We start from the raw sequence: 21430 nt of genomic DNA, 5'->3' as shown, positions 1-21430 counted from the left end.
GCCTTTGGCAGCCCTGTTCCAAAAATGCGAACATATGCAGATAGCTCGCAGGCAGAAAGAGCTAGCCTGGAAAGCTGTTGCTCAGCCTCATCTGCCCATGGCACTGCTCGCACAGAGGCACAGAGACTGGGGCTGCTTGCTTGTCTTGTCCCCTCAAACTTCAAACGTAGCTTAGGTGGTCTGTGCCGGGCGCCTTTGGCAGCCCTGTTCCAAAAATGCGAACATATGCAGATAGCTCGCAGGCAGAAAGAGCTAGCCTGGAAAGCTGTTGCTCAGCCTCATCTGCCCATGGCACTGCTCGCACAGAGGCACAGAGACTGGGGCTGCTTGCTTGTCTTGTCCCCTCAAACTTCAAACGTAGCTTAGGTGGTCTGTGCTGGGCGCCTCCGGCAGCCCTGCTCCGAAAATGCGAACGTCTGCAGATAGCTCGCAGCCAGAAAGAGCTAGCCTGGAAAGCTTTTGCTCAGCCTCATCTGCGAATGGCACTGCTCGCACAGAGGCACAGAGACTGGGGCTGCTTGCTTGTCTTGTCCCCTCAAACTTCAAACGTAGCTTAGGTGGTCTGTGCTGGGCGCCTCCGGCAGCCCTGCTCTGAAAATGCGAACATATGCAGATAGCTCGCAGGCAGAAAGAGCTAGCCTGGAAAGCTGTTGCTCAGCGTCATCTGCCCATGGCACTGCTCGCACAGAGGCACAGAGACTGGGGCTGCTTGCTTGTCTTGTCCCCTCAAACTTCAAACGTAGCTTAGGTGGTCTCTGCTGGGCTCCTTTGGCAGCCCTGCTCCGAAAATGCAAACGTCTGCAGATAGCTCGCAGGCAGAAAGAGCTAGCCTGGAAAGCTGTTGCTCAGCCTCATCTGCCCATGGCACTGCTCGCACAGAGGCACAGAGACTGGGGCTGCTTCCTTTTTTTGTCCCCTCAAACTTCAAATGTAGCTTAGGTGGTCTGTGCTGGGCGCCTCCGGCAGCCCTGCTCTGAAAATGTGAACGTCTGCAGATAGCTTGCAGGCAGAAAGAGCTAGCCTGGAAAGCTGTTGCTCAGCCTCATCTGCCCATGGCACTGCTCGCACAGAGGCACAGAGACTGGGGCTGCTTGCTTGTCATGTCCCCTCAAACTTCAAACGTAGCTTAGGTGGTCCGTGCCAGATGCTTGTGGCAGCGCTGCTCCGAAAATGCGAACGTCTGCAGATAGCTCGCAGGCAGAAAGAGCTAGCCTGGAAAGCTGTTGCTCAGCCTCATCTGCCCATGGCACTGCTCGCACAGAGGCACAGAGACTGGGGCTGCTTGATCGTCTTGCCCCCTCAGACTTCAAACGTATCTTTTGGCTGTTTGTGCCGGGCGCCTTTGGCCGCTCTGCTCCGAAAATGCAAACGTCTGCAGATAGCTCACAGCCAGAAAGAGCTAGCCTGGAAAGCTGTTGCTCAGCCTCATCTGCCCATGGCACTGCTTGCACAGAGGCACAGAGACTGGGGCTGCTTGCTTGTCATGTCCCCTCAAACTTCAAACGTAGCTTAGGTGGTCCGTGCCGGGCGCCTTTGGCAGCCCTGCTCCGAAAATGCAAACGTCTGCAGATAGCTCACAGCCAGAAAGAGCTAGCCTGGAAAGCTGTTGCTCAGCCTCATCTGCCCATGGCACTGCTCGCACAGAGGCACAGAGACTGGGGCTGCTTGCTTGTCTTGTCCCCTCAAACTTCAGATGTAGCTTAGGTGGTCCGTGCCCGGCACCTCCGGCAGCCCTGCTCCGAAAATGCGAACGTCTGCAGATAGCTCGCAGGCAGAAAGAGCTAGCCTGGAAAGCTGTTGCTCAGCCTCATCTGCCCATGGCACTGCTCGCACAGAGGCACAGAGACTGGGGCTGCTTGATTGTCTTGCCCCCTCAGACTTCAAACGTACCTTTTCGCTGTTTGTGCCGGGCGCCTCCGGCAGCCCTGCTCCGAAAATGCAAACGTCTGCAGATAGCTCGCAGGCAGAAAGAGCTAGCCTGGAAAGCTGTTGCTCAGCCTCATCTGCCCATGGCACTGCTCGCACAGAGGCACAGAGACTGGGGCTGCTTGCTTGTCTTGTCCCCTCAAACTTCAAACGTAGCTTAGGTGGTCTGTGCTGGGTGCCTCCGGCAGCCCTGCTCCGAAAATGCGAACGTCTGCAGATAGCTCGCAGCCAGAAAGAGCTAGCCTGGAAAGCTTTTGCTCAGCCTCATCTGCGAATGGCACTGCTCGCACAGAGGCACAGAGACTGGGGCTGCTTGCTTGTCTTGTCTCCTCAAACTTCAAACGTAGCTTAGGTGGTCTGTGCCGGGCGCCTCCGGCAGCCCTGCTCTGAAAATGCGAACATATGCAGATAGCTCGCAGGCAGAAAGAGCTAGCCTGGAAAGCTGTTGCTCAGCGTCATCTGCCCATGGCACTACTCGCACAGAGGCACAGAGACTGGGGCTGCTTGCTTGTCTTGTCCCCTCAAACTTCAAACGTAGCTTAGGTGGTCTCTGCTGGGCTCCTTTGGCAGCCCTGCTCCGAAAATGCAAACGTCTGCAGATAGCTCGCAGGCAGAAAGAGCTAGCCTGGAAAGCTGTTGCTCAGCCTCATCTGCACATGGCACTGCTCGCACAGAGGCACAGAGACTGGGGCTGCTTGCTTGTTTTGTCCCCTCAAACTTCAAATGTATCTTAGGTGGTCTGTGCTGGGCGCCTCCGGCAGCCCTGCTCTGAAAATGTGAACGTCTGCAGATAGCTTGCAGGCAGAAAGAGCTAGCCTGGAAAGCTGTTGCTCAGCCTCATCTGCCCATGGCACTGCTTGCACAGAGGCACAGAGACTGGGGCTGCTTGCTTGTCATGTCCCCTCAAACTTCAAACGTAGCTTAGGTGGTCCGTGTCAGATGCTTGTGGCAGCCCTGCTCCGAAAATGCGAACGTCTGCAGATAGCTCGCAGGCAGAAAGAGCTAGCCTGGAAAGCTGTTGCTCAGCCTCATCTGCCCATGGCACTGCTCGCACAGAGGCACAGAGACTGGGGCTGCTTGATCGTCTTGCCCCCTCAGACTTCAAACGTATCTTTTGGCTGTTTGTGCCGGGCGCCTTTGGCCGCCCTGCTCCGAAAATGCAAACGTCTGCAGATAGCTCACAGCCAGAAAGAGCTAGCCTGGAAAGCTGTTGCTCAGCCTCATCTGCCCATGGCACTGCTTGCACAGAGGCACAGAGACTGGGGCTGCTTGCTTGTCATGTCCCCTCAAACTTCAAACGTAGCTTAGGTGGTCCGTGCCGGGCGCCTTTGGCAGCCCTGCTCCGAAAATGCAAACGTCTGCAGATAGCTCACAGCCAGAAAGAGCTAGCCTGGAAAGCTGTTGCTCAGCCTCATCTGCCCATGGCACTGCTCGCACAGAGGCACAGAGACTGGGGCTGCTTGCTTGTCTTGTCCCCTCAAACTTCAGATGTAGCTTAGGTGGTCCGTGCCGGGCACCTCCGGCAGCCCTGCTCCGAAAATGCGAACGTCTGCAGATAGCTCGCAGCCAGAAAGAGCTAGCCTGGAAAGCTGTTGCTCAGCCTCATCTGCCCATGGCACTGCTCGCACAGAGGCACAGAGACTGGGGCTGCTTGCTTGTCATGTCCCCTCAAACTTCAAACGTAGCTTAGGTGGTCTGTGCTGGGCGCCTTTGCCAGCCCAGCTCTGAAAATGTGAACGTCTGCAGATAGCTCGCAGGCAGAAAGAGCTAGCCTGGAAAGCTGTTGCTCAGCCTCATCTGCCCATGGCACTGCTCGCACAGAGGCACAGAGACTGGGGCTGCTTGATTGTCTTGCCCCCTCAGACTTCAAACGTACCTTTTGGCTGTTTGTGCCGAGCGCCTCCGGCAGCCCTGCTCCGAAAATGCGAACGTCTGCAGATAGCTCGCAGGCAGAAAGAGCTAGCCTGGAAAGCTTTTGCTCAGCCTCATCTGCCCATGGCACTGCTCGCACAGAGGCACAGAGACTGGGGCTGCTTGCTTGTCTTGTCCCCTCAAACTTCAAACGTAGCTTAGGTGGTCTGTGCTGGGCGCCTCCGGCAGCCCTGCTCCGAAAATGCGAACGTCTGCAGATAGCTCGCAGCCAGAAAGAGCTAGCCTGGAAAGCTTGTGCTCAGCCTCATCTGCGAATGGCACTGCTCGCACAGAGGCACAGAGACTGGGGCTGCTTGCTTGTCTTGTCCCCTCAAACTTCAAACGTAGCTTAGGTGGTCTGTGCCGGGCGCCTCCGGCAGCCCTGCTCTGAAAATGCGAACATATGCAGATAGCTCGCAGGCAGAAAGAGCTAGCCTGGAAAGCTGTTGCTCAGCGTCATCTGCCCATGGCACTGCTCGCACAGAGGCACAGAGACTGGGGCTGCTTGCTTGTCTTGTCCCCTCAAACTTCAAACGTAGCTTAGGTGGTCTCTGCTGGGCTCCTTTGGCAGCCCTGCTCCGAAAATGCAAACGTCTGCAGATAGCTCGCAGGCAGAAAGAGCTAGCCTGGAAAGCTGTTGCTCAGCCTCATCTGCCCATGGCACTGCTCGCACAGAGGCACAGAGACTGGGGCTGCTTCCTTGTTTTGTCCCCTCAAACTTCAAATGTAGCTTACGTGGTCTGTGCTGGGCGCCTCCGGCAGCCCTGCTCTGAAAATGTGAACGTCTGCAGATAGCTTGCAGGCAGAAAGAGCTAGCCTGGAAAGCTGTTGCTCAGCCTCATCTGCCCATGGCACTGCTCGCACAGAGGCACAGAGACTGGGGCTGCTTGCTTGTCATGTCCCCTCAAACTTCAAACGTAGCTTAGGTGGTCCGTGCCAGATGCTTGTGGCAGCGCTGCTCCGAAAATGCGAACGTCTGCAGATAGCTCGCAGGCAGAAAGAGCTAGCCTGGAAAGCTGTTGCTCAGCCTCATCTGCCCATGGCACTGCTCGCACAGAGGCACAGAGACTGGGGCTGCTTGATCGTCTTGCCCCCTCAGACTTCAAACGTATCTTTTGGCTGTTTGTGCCGGGCGCCTTTGGCCGCTCTGCTCCGAAAATGCAAACGTCTGCAGATAGCTCACAGCCAGAAAGAGCTAGCCTGGAAAGCTGTTGCTCAGCCTCATCTGCCCATGGCACTGCTTGCACAGAGGCACAGAGACTGGGGCTGCTTGCTTGTCATGTCCCCTCAAACTTCAAACGTAGCTTAGGTGGTCCGTGCCGGGCGCCTTTGGCAGCCCTGCTCCGAAAATGCAAACGTCTGCAGATAGCTCACAGCCAGAAAGAGCTAGCCTGGAAAGCTGTTGCTCAGCCTCATCTGCCCATGGCACTGCTCGCACAGAGGCACAGAGACTGGGGCTGCTTGCTTGTCTTGTCCCCTCAAACTTCAGATGTAGCTTAGGTGGTCCGTGCCCGGCACCTCCGGCAGCCCTGCTCCGAAAATGCGAACGTCTGCAGATAGCTCGCAGGCAGAAAGAGCTAGCCTGGAAAGCTGTTGCTCAGCCTCATCTGCCCATGGCACTGCTCGCACAGAGGCACAGAGACTGGGGCTGCTTGATTGTCTTGCCCCCTCAGACTTCAAACGTACCTTTTCGCTGTTTGTGCCGGGCGCCTCCGGCAGCCCTGCTCCGAAAATGCAAACGTCTGCAGATAGCTCGCAGGCAGAAAGAGCTAGCCTGGAAAGCTGTTGCTCAGCCTCATCTGCCCATGGCACTGCTCGCACAGAGGCACAGAGACTGGGGCTGCTTGCTTGTCTTGTCCCCTCAAACTTCAAACGTAGCTTAGGTGGTCTGTGCTGGGTGCCTCCGGCAGCCCTGCTCCGAAAATGCGAACGTCTGCAGATAGCTCGCAGCCAGAAAGAGCTAGCCTGGAAAGCTTGTGCTCAGCCTCATCTGCGAATGGCACTGCTCGCACAGAGGCACAGAGACTGGGGCTGCTTGCTTGTCTTGTCTCCTCAAACTTCAAACGTAGCTTAGGTGGTCTGTGCCGGGCGCCTCCGGCAGCCCTGCTCTGAAAATGCGAACATATGCAGATAGCTCGCAGGCAGAAAGAGCTAGCCTGGAAAGCTGTTGCTCAGCGTCATCTGCCCATGGCACTGCTCGCACAGAGGCACAGAGACTGGGGCTGCTTGCTTGTCTTGTCCCCTCAAACTTCAAACGTAGCTTAGGTGGTCTCTGCTGGGCTCCTTTGGCAGCCCTGCTCCGAAAATGCAAACGTCTGCAGATAGCTCGCAGGCAGAAAGAGCTAGCCTGGAAAGCTGTTGCTCAGCCTCATCTGCCCATGGCACTGCTCGCACAGAGGCACAGAGACTGGGGCTGCTTGCTTGTTTTGTCCCCTCAAACTTCAAATGTAGCTTAGGTGGTCTGTGCTGGGCGCCTCCGGCAGCCCTGCTCTGAAAATGTGAACGTCTGCAGATAGCTTGCAGGCAGAAAGAGCTAGCCTGGAAAGCTGTTGCTCAGCCTCATCTGCCCATGGCACTGCTTGCACAGAGGCACAGAGACTGGGGCTGCTTGCTTGTCATGTCCCCTCAAACTTCAAACGTAGCTTAGGTGGTCCGTGTCAGATGCTTGTGGCAGCCCTGCTCCGAAAATGCGAACGTCTGCAGATAGCTCGCAGGCAGAAAGAGCTAGCCTGGAAAGCTGTTGCTCAGCCTCATCTGCCCATGGCACTGCTCGCACAGAGGCACAGAGACTGGGGCTGCTTGATCGTCTTGCCCCCTCAGACTTCAAACGTATCTTTTGGCTGTTTGTGCCGGGCGCCTTTGGCCGCCCTGCTCCGAAAATGCAAACGTCTGCAGATAGCTCACAGCCAGAAAGAGCTAGCCTGGAAAGCTGTTGCTCAGCCTCATCTGCCCATGGCACTGCTTGCACAGAGGCACAGAGACTGGGGCTGCTTGCTTGTCATGTCCCCTCAAACTTCAAACGTAGCTTAGGTGGTCCGTGCCGGGCGCCTTTGGCAGCCCTGCTCCGAAAATGCAAACGTCTGCAGATAGCTCACAGCCAGAAAGAGCTAGCCTGGAAAGCTGTTGCTCAGCCTCATCTGCCCATGGCACTGCTCGCACAGAGGCACAGAGACTGGGGCTGCTTGCTTGTCTTGTCCCCTCAAACTTCAGATGTAGCTTAGGTGGTCCGTGCCGGGCACCTCCGGCAGCCCTGCTCCGAAAATGCGAACGTCTGCAGATAGCTCGCAGCCAGAAAGAGCTAGCCTGGAAAGCTGTTGCTCAGCCTCATCTGCCCATGGCACTGCTCGCACAGAGGCACAGAGACTGGGGCTGCTTGCTTGTCATGTCCCCTCAAACTTCAAACGTAGCTTAGGTGGTCTGTGCTGGGCGCCTTTGCCAGCCCAGCTCTGAAAATGTGAACGTCTGCAGATAGCTCGCAGGCAGAAAGAGCTAGCCTGGAAAGCTGTTGCTCAGCCTCATCTGCCCATGGCACTGCTCGCACAGAGGCACAGAGACTGGGGCTGCTTGATTGTCTTGCCCCCTCAGACTTCAAACGTACCTTTTGGCTGTTTGTGCCGGGCGCCTCCGGCAGCCCTGCTCCGAAAATGCGAACGTCTGCAGATAGCTCGCAGGCAGAAAGAGCTAGCCTGGAAAGCTTTTGCTCAGCCTCATCTGCCCATGGCACTGCTCGCACAGAGGCACAGAGACTGGGGCTGCTTGCTTGTCTTGTCCCCTCAAACTTCAAACGTAGCTTAGGTGGTCTGTGCTGGGCGCCTCCGGCAGCCCTGCTCCGAAAATGCGAACGTCTGCAGATAGCTCGCAGCCAGAAAGAGCTAGCCTGGAAAGCTTGTGCTCAGACTCATCTGCGAATGGCACTGCTCGCACAGAGGCACAGAGACTGGGGCTGCTTGCTTGTCTTGTCCCCTCAAACTTCAAACGTAGCTTAGGTGGTCTGTGCCGGGCGCCTCCGGCAGCCCTGCTCTGAAAATGCGAACATATGCAGATAGCTCGCAGGCAGAAAGAGCTAGCCTGGAAAGCTGTTGCTCAGCGTCATCTGCCCATGGCACTGCTCGCACAGAGGCACAGAGACTGGGGCTGCTTGCTTGTCTTGTCCCCTCAAACTTCAAACGTAGCTTAGGTGGACTCTGCTGGGCTCCTTTGGCAGCCCTGCTCCGAAAATGCAAACGTCTGCAGATAGCTCGCAGGCAGAAAGAGCTAGCCTGGAAAGCTGTTGCTCAGCCTCATCTGCCCATGGCACTGCTCGCACAGAGGCACAGAGACTGGGGCTGCTTGCTTGTTTTGTCCCCTCAAACTTCAAATGTAGCTTAGGTGGTCTGTGCTGGGCGCCTCCGGCAGCCCTGCTCTGAAAATGTGAACGTCTGCAGATAGCTCGCAGGCAGAAAGAGCTAGCCTGGAAAGCTGTTGCTCAGCCTCATCTGCCCATGGCACTGCTCGCACAGAGGCACAGAGACTGGGGCTGCTTGATTGTCTTGACCCCTCAGACTTCAAACGTATCTTTTGGCTGTTTGTGCCGGGCGCCTTTGGCCGCCCTGCTCCGAAAATGCAAACGTCTGCAGATAGCTCGCAGGCAGAAAGAGCTAGCCTGGAAAGCTGTTGCTCAGCCTCATCTGCCCATGGCACTGCTTGCACAGAGGCACAGAGACTGGGGCTGCTTGCTTGTCATGTCCCTTCAAACTTCAAACGTAGCTTAGGTGGTCCGTGCCGGGCGCCTTTGGCAGCCCTGCTCCGAAAATGCAAACGTCTGCAGATAGCTCACAGCCAGAAAGAGCTAGCCTGGAAAGCTGTTGCTCAGCCTCATCTGCCCATGGCACTGCTCGCACAGAGGCACAGAGACTGGGGCTGCTTGCTTGTCTTGTCCCCTCAAACTTCAGATGTAGCTTAGGTGGTCCGTGCCGGGCACCTCCGGCAGCCCTGCTCCGAAAATGCGAACGTCTGCAGATAGCTCGCAGCCAGAAAGAGCTAGCCTGGAAAGCTGTTGCTCAGCCTCATCTGCCCATGGCACTGCTCGCACAGAGGCACAGAGACTGGGGCTGCTTGCTTGTCTTGTACCCTCAAACTTCAAACGTAGCTTAGGTGATCGGTGCCGGGCGCCTCCGGCAGCCCTGCTCCGAAAATACGAATGTCTCATATAGCTCACAGGCAGAAAGAGCTAGCCTGGAAAGCTGTTGCTCAGACTCATCTGCCCATAGCACTGCTCACACAGAGGCACAGAGACTGGGGCTGCTTGCTTGTCTTGTCCCCTCAAACTTCAAACGTAGATTAGGTGGTCTCTGCTGGGCGCCTCCGGCAGCCCTGCTCTGAAAATGCGAACGTCTGCAGATAGCTCGCAGCCAGAAAGAGCTAGCCTGGAAAGCTGTTGCTCAGCCTCATCTGCCCATGGCACTGCTCGCACAGAGGCACAGAGACTGGGGCTGTTTGCTTGTCTTGTCCCCTCAAACTTCAAACGTAGCTTAGGTGGTCTGTGCCGGGTGCTTGCGGCAGCGCTACTCCGAAAATGCGAACATCTGCAGATAGCTCGCAGGCAGAATTTGCTAGCCTGGAAAGCTTTTGCTCAGCCTCATGTGCCCATGGCACTGCTCGCACAGAGGCACAGAGACTGGGGCTGCTTGCTTGTCTTGTCCCCTCAAACTTCAAACGAAGATTAGGTGGTCTCTGCTGGGCGCCTTTGCCAGCCCTGCTCCGAAAATGCGAACGTCTGCAGATAGCTCGCAGGCAGAAAGAGCTAGCCTGGAAAGCTGTTGCTCAGCCTCATCTGCCCATGGCACTGCTCGCACAGAGGCACAGAGACTGGGACTGCTTGCTTGTCTTGTCCCCTCAAACTTCAAACGTAGCTTAGGTGGTCTGTGCCGGGCGCCTCCGGCAGCCCTGCTCCGAAAATGCGAACGTCTGCAGATAGCTCGCAGGCAGAAAGAGCTAGCCTGGAAAGCTGTTGCTCAGCCTCATCTGCCCATGGCACTGCTCGCACAGAGGCACAGAGACTGGGGCTGCTTGCTTGTCTTGTCCCCTCAAACTTCAAACGTAGCTTAGGTGGTCTGTGCTGGGCTCCTCCGGCAGCCCTGCTCTGAAAATGCGAACTTATGCAGATAGCTCGCAGGCAGAAAGAGCTAGCCTGGAAAGCTGTTGCTCAGCCTCATCTGCCCATGGCACTGCTTGCACAGAGGCACAGAGACTGGGGCTGCTTGCTTGTCATGTCCCCTCAAACTTCAAACGTAGCTTAGGTGGTCTGTGCTGGGCGCCTTTGCCAGCCCTGCTCTGAAAATGTGAACGTCTGCAGATAGCTCGCAGGCAGAAAGAGCTAGCCTGGAAAGCTGTTGCTCAGCCTCATCTGCCCATGGCACTGCTCGCACAGAGGCACAGAGACTGGGGCTGCTTGCTTGTCTTGTCCCCTCAAACTTCAAACGTAGCTTAAGTGGTCCGTGCCGGGCGCTTCTGACAGCCCTGCTCCGAAAATGCGAATGTCTGCAGATAGCTCGCAGGCAGAAAGAGCTAGCCTGGAAAGCTGTTGCTCAGCCTCATCTGCGAATGGCACTGCTCGCACAGAGGCACAGAGACTGGGGCTGCTTGCTTGTCTTGTCCCCTCAAACTTCAAACGTATCTTAGGTGGTCTCTGCTGGGCGCCTTTGGCAGCCCTGCTCCGAAAATGCGAACGTCTGCAGATAGCTCGCAGCAGAAAGAGCTAGCCTGGAAAGCTGTTGCTCAGCCTCATCTGCCCATGGCACTGCTCGCACAGAGGCACAGAGACTGGGGCTGCTTGCTTTTCTTGCCCCCTCAAACTTCAAAGGTAGCTTAGGTGGTCCGTGCCGGGCGCTTCTGGCAGCCCTGCTCCGAAAATGCGAACGTCTGCAGATAGCTCGCAGGCAGAAAGAGCTAGCCTGGAAAGCTGTTGCTCAGCCTCATCTGCCCATGGCACTGCTCGCACAGAGGCACAGAGAGTGGGGCTGCTTGCTTGTCTTGTCCCCTCAAACTTCAAACGTAGATTAGGTGGTCCGTGCCGGGCGCCTTTGGCAGCCCTGCTCCGAAAATGCGAACGTCTGCAGGTAGCTCGCAGGCAGAAAGAGCTAGCCTGGAAAGCTGTTGCTCAGACTCATCTGCCCATGGCACTGCTCGCACAGAGGCACATAGACTGGGGCTGCTTGATTGTCTTGCCCCCTCAGACTTCAAACGTACCTTTTGGCTGTTTGTGCCGGGCGCCTCCGGCAGCCCTGCTCCGAAAATGCGAACATCTGCAGATAGCTCGCAGGCAGAAAGAGCTAGCCTGGAAAGCTGTTGCTCAGCCTCATCTGCCCATGGCACTGCTCGCACAGAGGCACAGAGACTGGGGCTGCTTGCTTGTCTTGTCCCCTCACACTTCAAACGTAGCTTAGGTGGTCTGTGCTGGGCGCCTCCGGCAGCCCTGCTCCGAAAATGCGAACGTCTGCAGATAGCTCGCAGCCAGAAAGAGCTAGCCTGGAAAGCTTTTGCTCAGCCTCATCTGCCAATGGCACTGCTCGCACAGAGGCACAGAGACTGGGGCTGCTTGCTTGTCTTGTCCCCTCAAACTTCAAACGTAGCTTAGGTGGTCCGTGCCGGGCGCCTCCGGCAGCCCTGCTCTGAAAATGCGAACATATGCAGATAGCTCGCAGCCAGAAAGAGCTAGCCTGGAAAGCTGTTGCTCAGCGTCATCTGCCCATGGCACTGCTCGCACAGAGGCACAGAGACTGGGGCTGCTTGCTTGTCTTGTCCCCTCAAACTTCAAACGTAGCTTAGGTGGTCTCTGCTGGGCTCCTTTGGCAGCCCTGCTCCGAAAATGCAAACGTCTGCAGATAGCTTGCAGGCAGAAAGAGCTAGCCTGGAAAGCTGAACTCAGCCTCATCTGCCCATGGCACTGCTCGCACAGAGGCACAGAGACTGGGGCTGCTTGCTTGTCTTGTCCCCTCAAACTTCAAATGTAGCTTAGGTGGTCTGTGCTGGGCGCCTCCGGCAGCCCTGCTCTGAAAATGTGAACGTCTGCAGATAGCTTGCAGGCAGAAAGAGCTAGCCTGGAAAGCTGTTGGTCAGCCTCATCTGCCCATGGCACTGCTTGCACAGAGGCACAGAGACTGGGGCTGCTTGCTTGTCATGTCCCCTCAAACTTCAAACGTAGCTTAGGTGGTCCGTGCCAGATGCTTGTGGCAGCGCTGCTCCGAAAATGCGAATGTCTGCAGATAGCTCGCAGGCAGAAAGAGCTAGCCTGGAAAGCTGTTGCTCAGCCTCATCTGCCCATGGCACTGCTCGCACAGAGGCACAGAGACTGGGGCTGCTTGATCGTCTTGCCCCCTCAGACTTCAAACGTATCTTTTGGCTGTTTGTGCTGGGCGCCTTTGGCCGCCCTGCTCCGAAAATGCAAACGTCTGCAGATAGCTCACAGCCACAAAGAGCTAGCCTGGAAAGCTGTTGCTCAGCCTCATCTGCCCATGGCACTGCTTGCACAGAGGCACAGAGACTGGGGCTGCTTGCTTGTCATGTCCCCTCAAACTTCAAACGTAGCTTAGGTGGTCCGTGCCAGATGCTTGTGGCAGCGCTGCTCCGAAAATGCGAACGTCTGCAGATAGCTCGCAGACAGAAAGAGCTAGCCTGGAAAGCTGTTGCTCAGCCTCATCTGCCCATGGCACTGCTCATACAGAGGCACAGAGACTGGGGCTGCTTGATCGTCTTGCCCCCTCAGACTTCAAACGTATCTTTTGGCTGTTTGTGCCGGGCGCGTTTGGCCGCCCTGCTCCGAAAATGCAAACGTCTGCAGATAGCTCACAGCCAGAAAGAACTAGCCTGGAAAGCTGTTGCTCAGCCTCATCTGCCCATGGCACTGCTTGCACAGAGGCACAGAGACTGGGGCTGCTTGCTTGTCATGTCCCCTCAAACTTCAAACGTAGATTAGGTGGTCCGTGCCGGATGCTTGTGGCAGCGCTGCTCTGAAAATGCGAACGTCTGCAGATAGCTCGCAGGCAGAAAGAGCTAGCCTGGAAAGCTGTTGCTCAGCCTCATCTGCCCATGGCACTGCTCGCACAGAGGCACAGAGACTGGGGCTACTTGCTTGTCTTGCCCCCTCAAACTTCAAACGTACATTAGGTGGTCTGTGCTGGGCTCCTTTGGCAGTCCTGCTCCGAAAATGCGAACGTCTGCAGATAGCTCGCAGGCAGAAAGAGCTAGCCTGAAAAGCTGTTGCTCAGCCTCATCTGCCCATGGCACTGCTCGCACAGAGGCACAGAGACTGGGGCTGCTTGATCGTCTTGCCCCCTCAGACTTCAAACGTATCTTTTGGCTGTTTGTGCCGGGCGCCTTTGGCAGCCCTGCTCCGAAAATGCAAACGTCTGCAGATAGCTCACAGCCAGAAAGAGCTAGCCTGGAAAGCTGTTGCTCAGCCTCATCTGCCCATGGCACTGCTCGCACAGAGGCACAGAGACTGGGACTGCTTGCTTGTCTTGTCCCCTCAAACTTCAAACGTAGCTTAGGTGGTCTGTGCCGGGCGCCTCCGGCAGCCCTGCTCTGAAAATGTGAACGTCTGCAGATAGCTCGCAGGCAGAAAGAGCTAGCCTGGAAAGCTGTTGCTCAGCCTCATCTGCCCATGGCACTGCTTGCACAGAGGCACAGAGACTGGGGCTGCTTGCTTGTCATGTCCCCTCAAACTTCAAACGTAGCTTAGGTGGTCTGTGCTGGGCGCCTTTGCCAGCCCTGCTCTGAAAATGTGAACGTCTGCAGATAGCTCGCAGGCAGAAAGAGCTAGCCTGGAAAGCTGTTGCTCAGCCTCATCTGCCCATGGCACTGCTCGCACAGAGGCACAGAGACTGGGGCTGCTTGCTTGTCTTGTCCCCTCAAACTTCAAACGTAGCTTAAGTGGTCCGTGCCGGGCGCTTCTGGCAGCCCTGCTCCGAAAATGCGAACGTCTGCAGATAGCTCGCAGGCAGAAAGAGCTAGCCTGGAAAGCTGTTGCTCAGCCTCATCTGCCCATGGCACTGCTCGCACAGAGGCACAGAGACTGGGGCTGCTTGCTTGTCTTGTCCCCTCAAACTTCAAACGTATCTTAGGTGGTCTCTGCTGGGCGCCTTTGGCAGATCTGCTCCGAAAATGCGAACGTCTGCAGATAGCTCGCAGCAGAAAGAGCTAGCCTGGAAAGCTGTTGCTCAGCCTCATCTGCCCATGGCACTGCTTGCACAGAGGCACAGAGACTGGGGCTGCTTGCTTGTCATGTCCCCTCAAACTTCAAACGTAGCTTAGGTGGTCCGTGTCAGATGCTTGTGGCAGCGCTGCTCCGAAAATGCGAACGTCTGCAGATAGCTCGCAGGCAGAAAGAGCTAGCCTGGAAAGCTGTTGCTCAGCCTCATCTGCCCATGGCACTGCTCGCACAGAGGCACAGAGACTGGGGCTGCTTGATTGTCTTGCCCCCTCAGACTTCAAACGTATCTTTTGGCTGTTTGTGCCGGGCGCCTTTGGCCGCCCTGCTCCGAAAATGCAAACGTCTGCAGATAGCTCGCAGGCAGAAAGAGCTAGCCTGGAAAGCTGTTGCTCAGCCTCATCTGCCCATGGCACTGCTTGCACAGAGGCACAGAGACTGGGGCTGCTTGCTTGTTATGTCCCTTCAAACTTCAAACGTAGCTTAGGTGGTCCGTGCCGGGCGCCTTTGGCAGCCCTGCTCCGAAAATGCAAACGTCTGCAGATAGCTCACAGCCAGAAAGAGCTAGCCTGGAAAGCTGTTGCTCAGCCTCATCTGCCCATGGCACTGCTCGCACAGAGGCACAGAGACTGGGGCTGCTTGCTTGTCTTGTCCCCTCAAACTTCAGATGTAGCTTAGGTGGTCCGTGCCGGGCACCTCCGGCAGCCCTGCTCCGAAAATGCGAACGTCTGCAGATAGCTCGCAGCCAGAAAGAGCTAGCCTGGAAAGCTGTTGCTCAGCCTCATCTGCCCATGGCACTGCTCGCACAGAGGCACAGAGACTGGGGCTGCTTGCTTGTCTTGTACCCTCAAACTTCAAACGTAGCTTAGGTGATCGGTGCCGGGCGCCTCCGGCAGCCCTGCTCCGAAAATACGAATGTCTCATATAGCTCACAGGCAGAAAGAGCTAGCCTGGAAAGCTGTTGCTCAGACTCATCTGCCCATAGCACTGCTCACACAGAGGCACAGAGACTGGGGCTGCTTGCTTGTCTTGTCCCCTCAAACTTCAAACGTAGATTAGGTGGTCTCTGCTGAGCGCCTCCGGCAGCCCTGCTCCGAAAATGCGAACGTCTGCAGATAGCTCGCAGCCAGAAAGAGCTAGCCTGGAAAGCTGTTGCTCAGCCTCATCTGCCCATGGCACTGCTCGCACAGAGGCACAGAGACTGGGGCTGTTTGCTTCTCTTGTCCCCTCAAACTTCAAACGTAGCTTAGGTGGTCTGTGCCGGGTGCTTGCGGCAGCGCTACTCCGAAAATGCGAACATCTGCAGATAGCTCGCAGGCAGAATTTGCTAGCCTGGAAAGCTTTTGCTCAGCCTCATGTGCCCATGGCACTGCTCGCACAGAGGCACAGAGACTGGGGCTGCTTGCTTGTCTTGTCCCCTCAAACTTCAAACGAAGATTAGGTGGTCTCTGCTGGGCGCCTTTGCCAGCCCTGCTCCGAAAATGTGAACGTCTGCAGATAGCTCGCAGGCAGAAAGAGCTAGCCTGGAAAGCTGTTGCTCAGCCTCATCTGCCCATGGCACTGCTCGCACAGAGGCACAGAGACTGGGACTGCTTGCTTGTCTTGTCCCCTCAAACTTCAAACGTAGCTTAGGTGGTCTGTGCCGGGCGCCTCCGGCAGCCCTGCTCCGAAAATGCGAACGTCTGCAGATAGCTCGCAGGCAGAAAGAGCTAGCCTGGAAAGCTGTTGCTCAGCCTCATCTGCCCATGGCACTGCTCGCACAGAGGCACAGAGACTGGGGCTGCTTGCTTGTCTTGTCCCCTCAAACTTCAAACGTAGCTTAGGTGGTCTGTGCTGGGCTCCTCCGGCAGCCCTGCTCTGAAAATGCGAACTTATGCAGATAGCTCGCAGGCAGAAAGAGCTAGCCTGGAAAGCTGTTGCTCAGCCTCATCTGCCCATGGCACTGCTTGCACAGAGGCACAGAGACTGGGGCTGCTTGCTTGTCATGTCCCCTCAAACTTCAAACGTAGCTTAGGTGGTCTGTGCTGGGCGCCTTTGCCAGCCCTGCTCTGAAAATGTGAACGTCTGCAGATAGCTCGCAGGCAGAAAGAGCTAGCCTGGAAAGCTGTTGCTCAGCCTCATCTGCCCATGGCACTGCTCGCACAGAGGCACAGAGACTGGGGCTGCTTGCTTGTCTTGTCCCCTCAAACTTCAAACGTAGCTTAAGTGGTCCGTGCCGGGCGCTTCTGACAGCCCTGCTCCGAAAATGCGAATGTCTGCAGATAGCTCGCAGGCAGAAAGAGCTAGCCTGGAAAGCTGTTGCTCAGCCTCATCTGCGAATGGCACTGCTCGCACAGAGGCACAGAGACTGGGGCTGCTTGCTTGTCTTGTCCCCTCAAACTTCAAACGTAGCTTAAGTGGTCCGTGCCGGGCGCTTCTGACAGCCCTGCTCCGAAAATGCGAATGTCTGCAGATAGCTCGCAGGCAGAAAGAGCTAGCCTGGAAAGCTGTTGCTCAGCCTCATCTGCGAATGGCACTGCTCGCACAGAGGCACAGAGACTGGGGCTGCTTGCTTGTCTTGTCCCCTCAAACTTCAAACGTATCTTAGGTGGTCTCTGCTGGGCGCCTTTGGCAGCCCTGCTCCGAAAATGCGAACGTCTGCAGATAGCTCGCAGCAGAAAGAGCTAGCCTGGAAAGCTGTTGCTCAGCCTCATCTGCCCATGGCACTGCTCGCACAGAGGCACAGAGACTGGGGCTGCTTGCTTTTCTTGCCCCCTCAAACTTCAAAGGTAGCTTAGGTGGTCCGTGCCGGGCGCTTCTGGCAGCCCTGCTCCGAAAATGCGAACGTCTGCAGATAGCTCGCAGGCAGAAAGAGCTAGCCTGGAAAGCTGTTGCTCAGCCTCATCTGCCCATGGCACTGCTCGCACAGAGGCACAGAGAGTGGGGCTGCTTGCTTGTCTTGTCCCCTCAAACTTCAAACGTAGATTAGGTGGTCCGTGCCGGGCGCCTTTGGCAGCCCTGCTCCGAAAATGCGAACGTCTGCAGGTAGCTCGCAGGCAGAAAGAGCTAGCCTGGAAAGCTGTTGCTCAGACTCATCTGCCCATGGCACTGCTCGCACAGAGGCACATAGACTGGGGCTGCTTGATTGTCTTGCCCCCTCAGACTTCAAACGTACCTTTTGGCTGTTTGTGCCGGGCGCCTCCGGCAGCCCTGCTCCGAAAATGCGAACATCTGCAGATAGCTCGCAGGCAGAAAGAGCTAGCCTGGAAAGCTGTTGCTCAGCCTCATCTGCCCATGGCACTGCTCGCACAGAGGCACAGAGACTGGGGCTGCTTGCTTGTCTTGTCCCCTCACACTTCAAACGTAGCTTAGGTGGTCTGTGCTGGGCGCCTCCGGCAGCCCTGCTCCGAAAATGCGAACGTCTGCAGATAGCTCGCAGCCAGAAAGAGCTAGCCTGGAAAGCTTTTGCTCAGCCTCATCTGCCAATGGCACTGCTCGCACAGAGGCACAGAGACTGGGGCTGCTTGCTTGTCTTGTCCCCTCAAACTTCAAACGTAGCTTAGGTGGTCCGTGCCGGGCGCCTCCGGCAGCCCTGCTCTGAAAATGCGAACATATGCAGATAGCTCGCAGGCAGAAAGAGCTAGCCTGGAAAGCTGTTGCTCAGCGTCATCTGCCCATGGCACTGCTCGCACAGAGGCACAGAGACTGGGGCTGCTTGCTTGTCTTGTCGCCTCAAACTTCAAACGTAGCTTAGGTGGTCTCTGCTGGGCTCCTTTGGCAGCCCTGCTCCGAAAATGCAAACGTCTGCAGATAGCTTGCAGGCAGAAAGAGCTAGCCTGGAAAGCTGAACTCAGCCTCATCTGCCCATGGCACTGCTCGCACAGAGGCACAGAGACTGGGGCTGCTTGCTTGTCTTGTCCCCTCAAACTTCAAATGTAGCTTAGGTGGTCTGTGCTGGGCGCCTCCGGCAGCCCTGCTCTGAAAATGTGAACGTCTGCAGATAGCTTGCAGGCAGAAAGAGCTAGCCTGGAAAGCTGTTGGTCAGCCTCATCTGCCCATGGCACTGCTTGCACAGAGGCACAGAGACTGGGGCTGCTTGCTTGTCATGTCCCCTCAAACTTCAAACGTAGCTTAGGTGGTCCGTGCCAGATGCTTGTGGCAGCGCTGCTCCGAAAATGCGAATGTCTGCAGATAGCTCGCAGGCAGAAAGAGCTAGCCTGGAAAGCTGTTGCTCAGCCTCATCTGCCCATGGCACTGCTCGCACAGAGGCACAGAGACTGGGGCTGCTTGATCGTCTTGCCCCCTCAGACTTCAAACGTATCTTTTGGCTGTTTGTGCTGGGCGCCTTTGGCCGCCCTGCTCCGAAAATGCAAACGTCTGCAGATAGCTCACAGCCACAAAGAGCTAGCCTGGAAAGCTGTTGCTCAGCCTCATCTGCCCATGGCACTGCTTGCACAGAGGCACAGAGACTGGGGCTGCTTGCTTGTCATGTCCCCTCAAACTTCAAACGTAGCTTAGGTGGTCCGTGCCGGATGCTTGTGGCAGCGCTGCTCTGAAAATGCGAACGTCTGCAGATAGCTCGCAGGCAGAAAGAGCTAGCCTGGAAAGCTGTTGCTCAGCCTCATCTGCCCATGGCACTGCTCGCACAGAGGCACAGAGACTGGGGCTACTTGCTTGTCTTGCCCCCTCAAACTTCAAACGTATTTTAGGTGGTCTGTGCTGGGCTCCTTTGGCAGTCCTGCTCCGAAAATGCGAACGTCTGCAGATAGCTCGCAGGCAGAAAGAGCTAGCCTGAAAAGCTGTTGCTCAGCCTCATCTGCCCATGGCACTGCTCGCACAGAGGCACAGAGACTGGGGCTGCTTGATCGTCTTGCCCCCTCAGACTTCAAACGTATCTTTTGGCTCTTTGTGCCGGGCGCCTTTGGCAGCCCTGCTCCGAAAATGCAAACGTCTGCAGATAGCTCACAGCCAGAAAGAGCTAGCCTGGAAAGCTGTTGCTCAGCCTCATCTGCCCATGGCACTGCTCGCACAGAGGCACAGAGACTGGGACTGCTTGCTTGTCTTGTCCCCTCAAACTTCAAACGTAGCTTAGGTGGTCTGTGCCGGGCGCCTCCGGCAGCCCTGCTCTGAAAATGTGAACGTCTGCAGATAGCTCGCAGGCAGAAAGAGCTAGCCTGGAAAGCTGTTGCTCAGCCTCATCTGCCCATGGCACTGCTTGCACAGAGGCACAGAGACTGGGGCTGCTTGCTTGTCATGTCCCCTCAAACTTCAAACGTAGCTTAGGTGGTCTGTGCTGGGCGCCTTTGCCAGCCCTGCTCTGAAAATGTGAACGTCTGCAGATAGCTCGCAGGCAGAAAGAGCTAGCCTGGAAAGCTGTTGCTCAGCCTCATCTGCCCATGGCACTGCTCGCACAGAGGCACAGAGACTGGGGCTGCTTGCTTGTCTTGTCCCCTCAAACTTCAAACGTAGCTTAAGTGGTCCGTGCCGGGCGCTTCTGGCAGCCCTGCTCCGAAAATGCGAACGTCTGCAGATAGCTCGCAGGCAGAAAGAGCTAGCCTGGAAAGCTGTTGCTCAGCCTCATCTGCCCATGGCACTGCTCGCACAGAGGCACAGAGACTGGGGCTGCTTGCTTGTCTTGTCCCCTCAAACTTCAAACGTATCTTAGGTGGTCTCTGCTGGGCGCCTTTGGCAGCCCTGCTCCGAAAATGCGAACGTCTGCAGATAGCTCGCAGCAGAAAGAGCTAGCCTGGAAAGCTGTTGCTCAGCCTCATCTGCCCATGGCACTGCTCGCACAGAGGCACAGAGACTGGGGCTGCTTGCTTGTCTTGCCCCCTCAAACTTCAAAGGTAGCTTAGGTGGTCCGTGCCGGGCGCTTCTGGCAGCCCTGCTCCGAAAATGCGAACGTCTGCAGATAGCTCGCAGGCAGAAAGAGCTAGCCTGGAAAGCTGTTGCTCAGCCTCATCTGCCCATGGCACTGCTCGCACAGAGGCACAGAGACTGGGGCTGCTTGCTTGTCTTGTCCCCTCAAACTTCAAACGTAGCTTAGGTGGTCCGTGCCGGGCGCCTTTGGCAGCCCTGCTCCGAAAATGCGAACGTCTGCAGGTAGCTCGCAGGCAGAAAGAGCTAGCCTGGAAAGCTGTTGCTCAGACTCATCTGCCCATGGCACTGCTCGCACAGAGGCACAGAGACTGGGGCTGCTTGATTGTCTTGCCCCCTCAGACTTCAAACGTACCTTTTGGCTGTTTGTGCCGGGCGCCTCCGGCAGCCCTGCTCTGAAAATGCGAACATCTGCAGATAGCTCGCAGGCAGAAAGAGCTAGCCTGGAAAGCTGTTGCTCAGCCTCATCTGCCCATGGCACTGCTCACACAGAGGCACAGAGACTGGGGCTGCTTGCTTGTCTTGTCCCCTCAAACTTCAAACGTAGCTTAGGTGGTCTGTGCTGGGCGCCTCCGGCAGCCCTGCTCCGAAAATGCGAACGTCTGCAGATAGCTCGCAGCCAGAAAGAGCTAGCCTGGAAAGCTTTTGCTCAGCCTCATCTGCGAATGGCACTGCTCGCACAGAGGCACAGAGACTGGGGCTACTTGCTTGTCTTGTCCCCTCAAACTTCAAACGTAGCTTAGGTGGTCTGTGCCGGGCGCCTCCGGCAGCCCTGCTCTGAAAATGCGAACATATGCAGATAGCTCGCAGGCAGAAAGAGCTAGCCTGGAAAGCTGTTGCTCAGCGTCATCTGCCCATGGCACTGCTCGCACAGAGGCACAGAGACTGGGGCTGCTTGCTTGTCTTGTCCCCTCAAACTTCAAACGTAGCTTAGGTGGTCTCTGCTGGGCTCCTTTGGCAGCCCTGCTCCGAAAATGCAAACGTCTGCAGATAGCTCACAGCCAGAAAGAGCTAGCCTGGAAAGCTGTTGCTCAGCCTCATCTGCCCATGGCACTGCTCGCACAGAGGCACAGAGACTGGGGCTGCTTGCTTGTCTTGTCCCCTCAAACTTCAAATGTAGCTTAGGTGGTCCGTGCCGGGCACCTCCGGCAGCCCTGCTCCGAAAATGCGAACGTCTGCAGATAGCTCGCAGGCAGAAAGAGCTAGCCTGGAAAGCTGTTGCTCAGCCTCATCTGCCCATGGCACTGCTCGCACAGAGGCACAGAGACTGGGGCTGCTTGCTTGTCTTGTCCCCTCAAACTTCAAACGTAGCTTAGGTGGTCCGTGCCGGGCGCTTCTGGCAGCCCTGCTCCGAAAATGCGAACGTCTGCAGATAGCTCGCAGGCAGAAAGAGCTAGCCTGGAAAGCTGTTGCTCAGCCTCATCTGCCCATGGCACTGCTCGCACAGAGGCACAGAGACTGGGGCTGCTTGCTTGTCTTGCCCCCTCAAACTTCAAAGGTAGCTTAGGTGGTCCGTGCCGGGCGCTTCTGGCAGCCCTGCTCCGAAAATGC

This window comes from Opisthocomus hoazin, chromosome 16 (genome assembly GCF_030867145.1).
Source record: "Opisthocomus hoazin isolate bOpiHoa1 chromosome 16, bOpiHoa1.hap1, whole genome shotgun sequence".
Classification (NCBI taxonomy): domain Eukaryota; kingdom Metazoa; phylum Chordata; class Aves; order Opisthocomiformes; family Opisthocomidae; genus Opisthocomus; species Opisthocomus hoazin.
Note: the sequence above shows the minus strand (reverse complement) of the source record.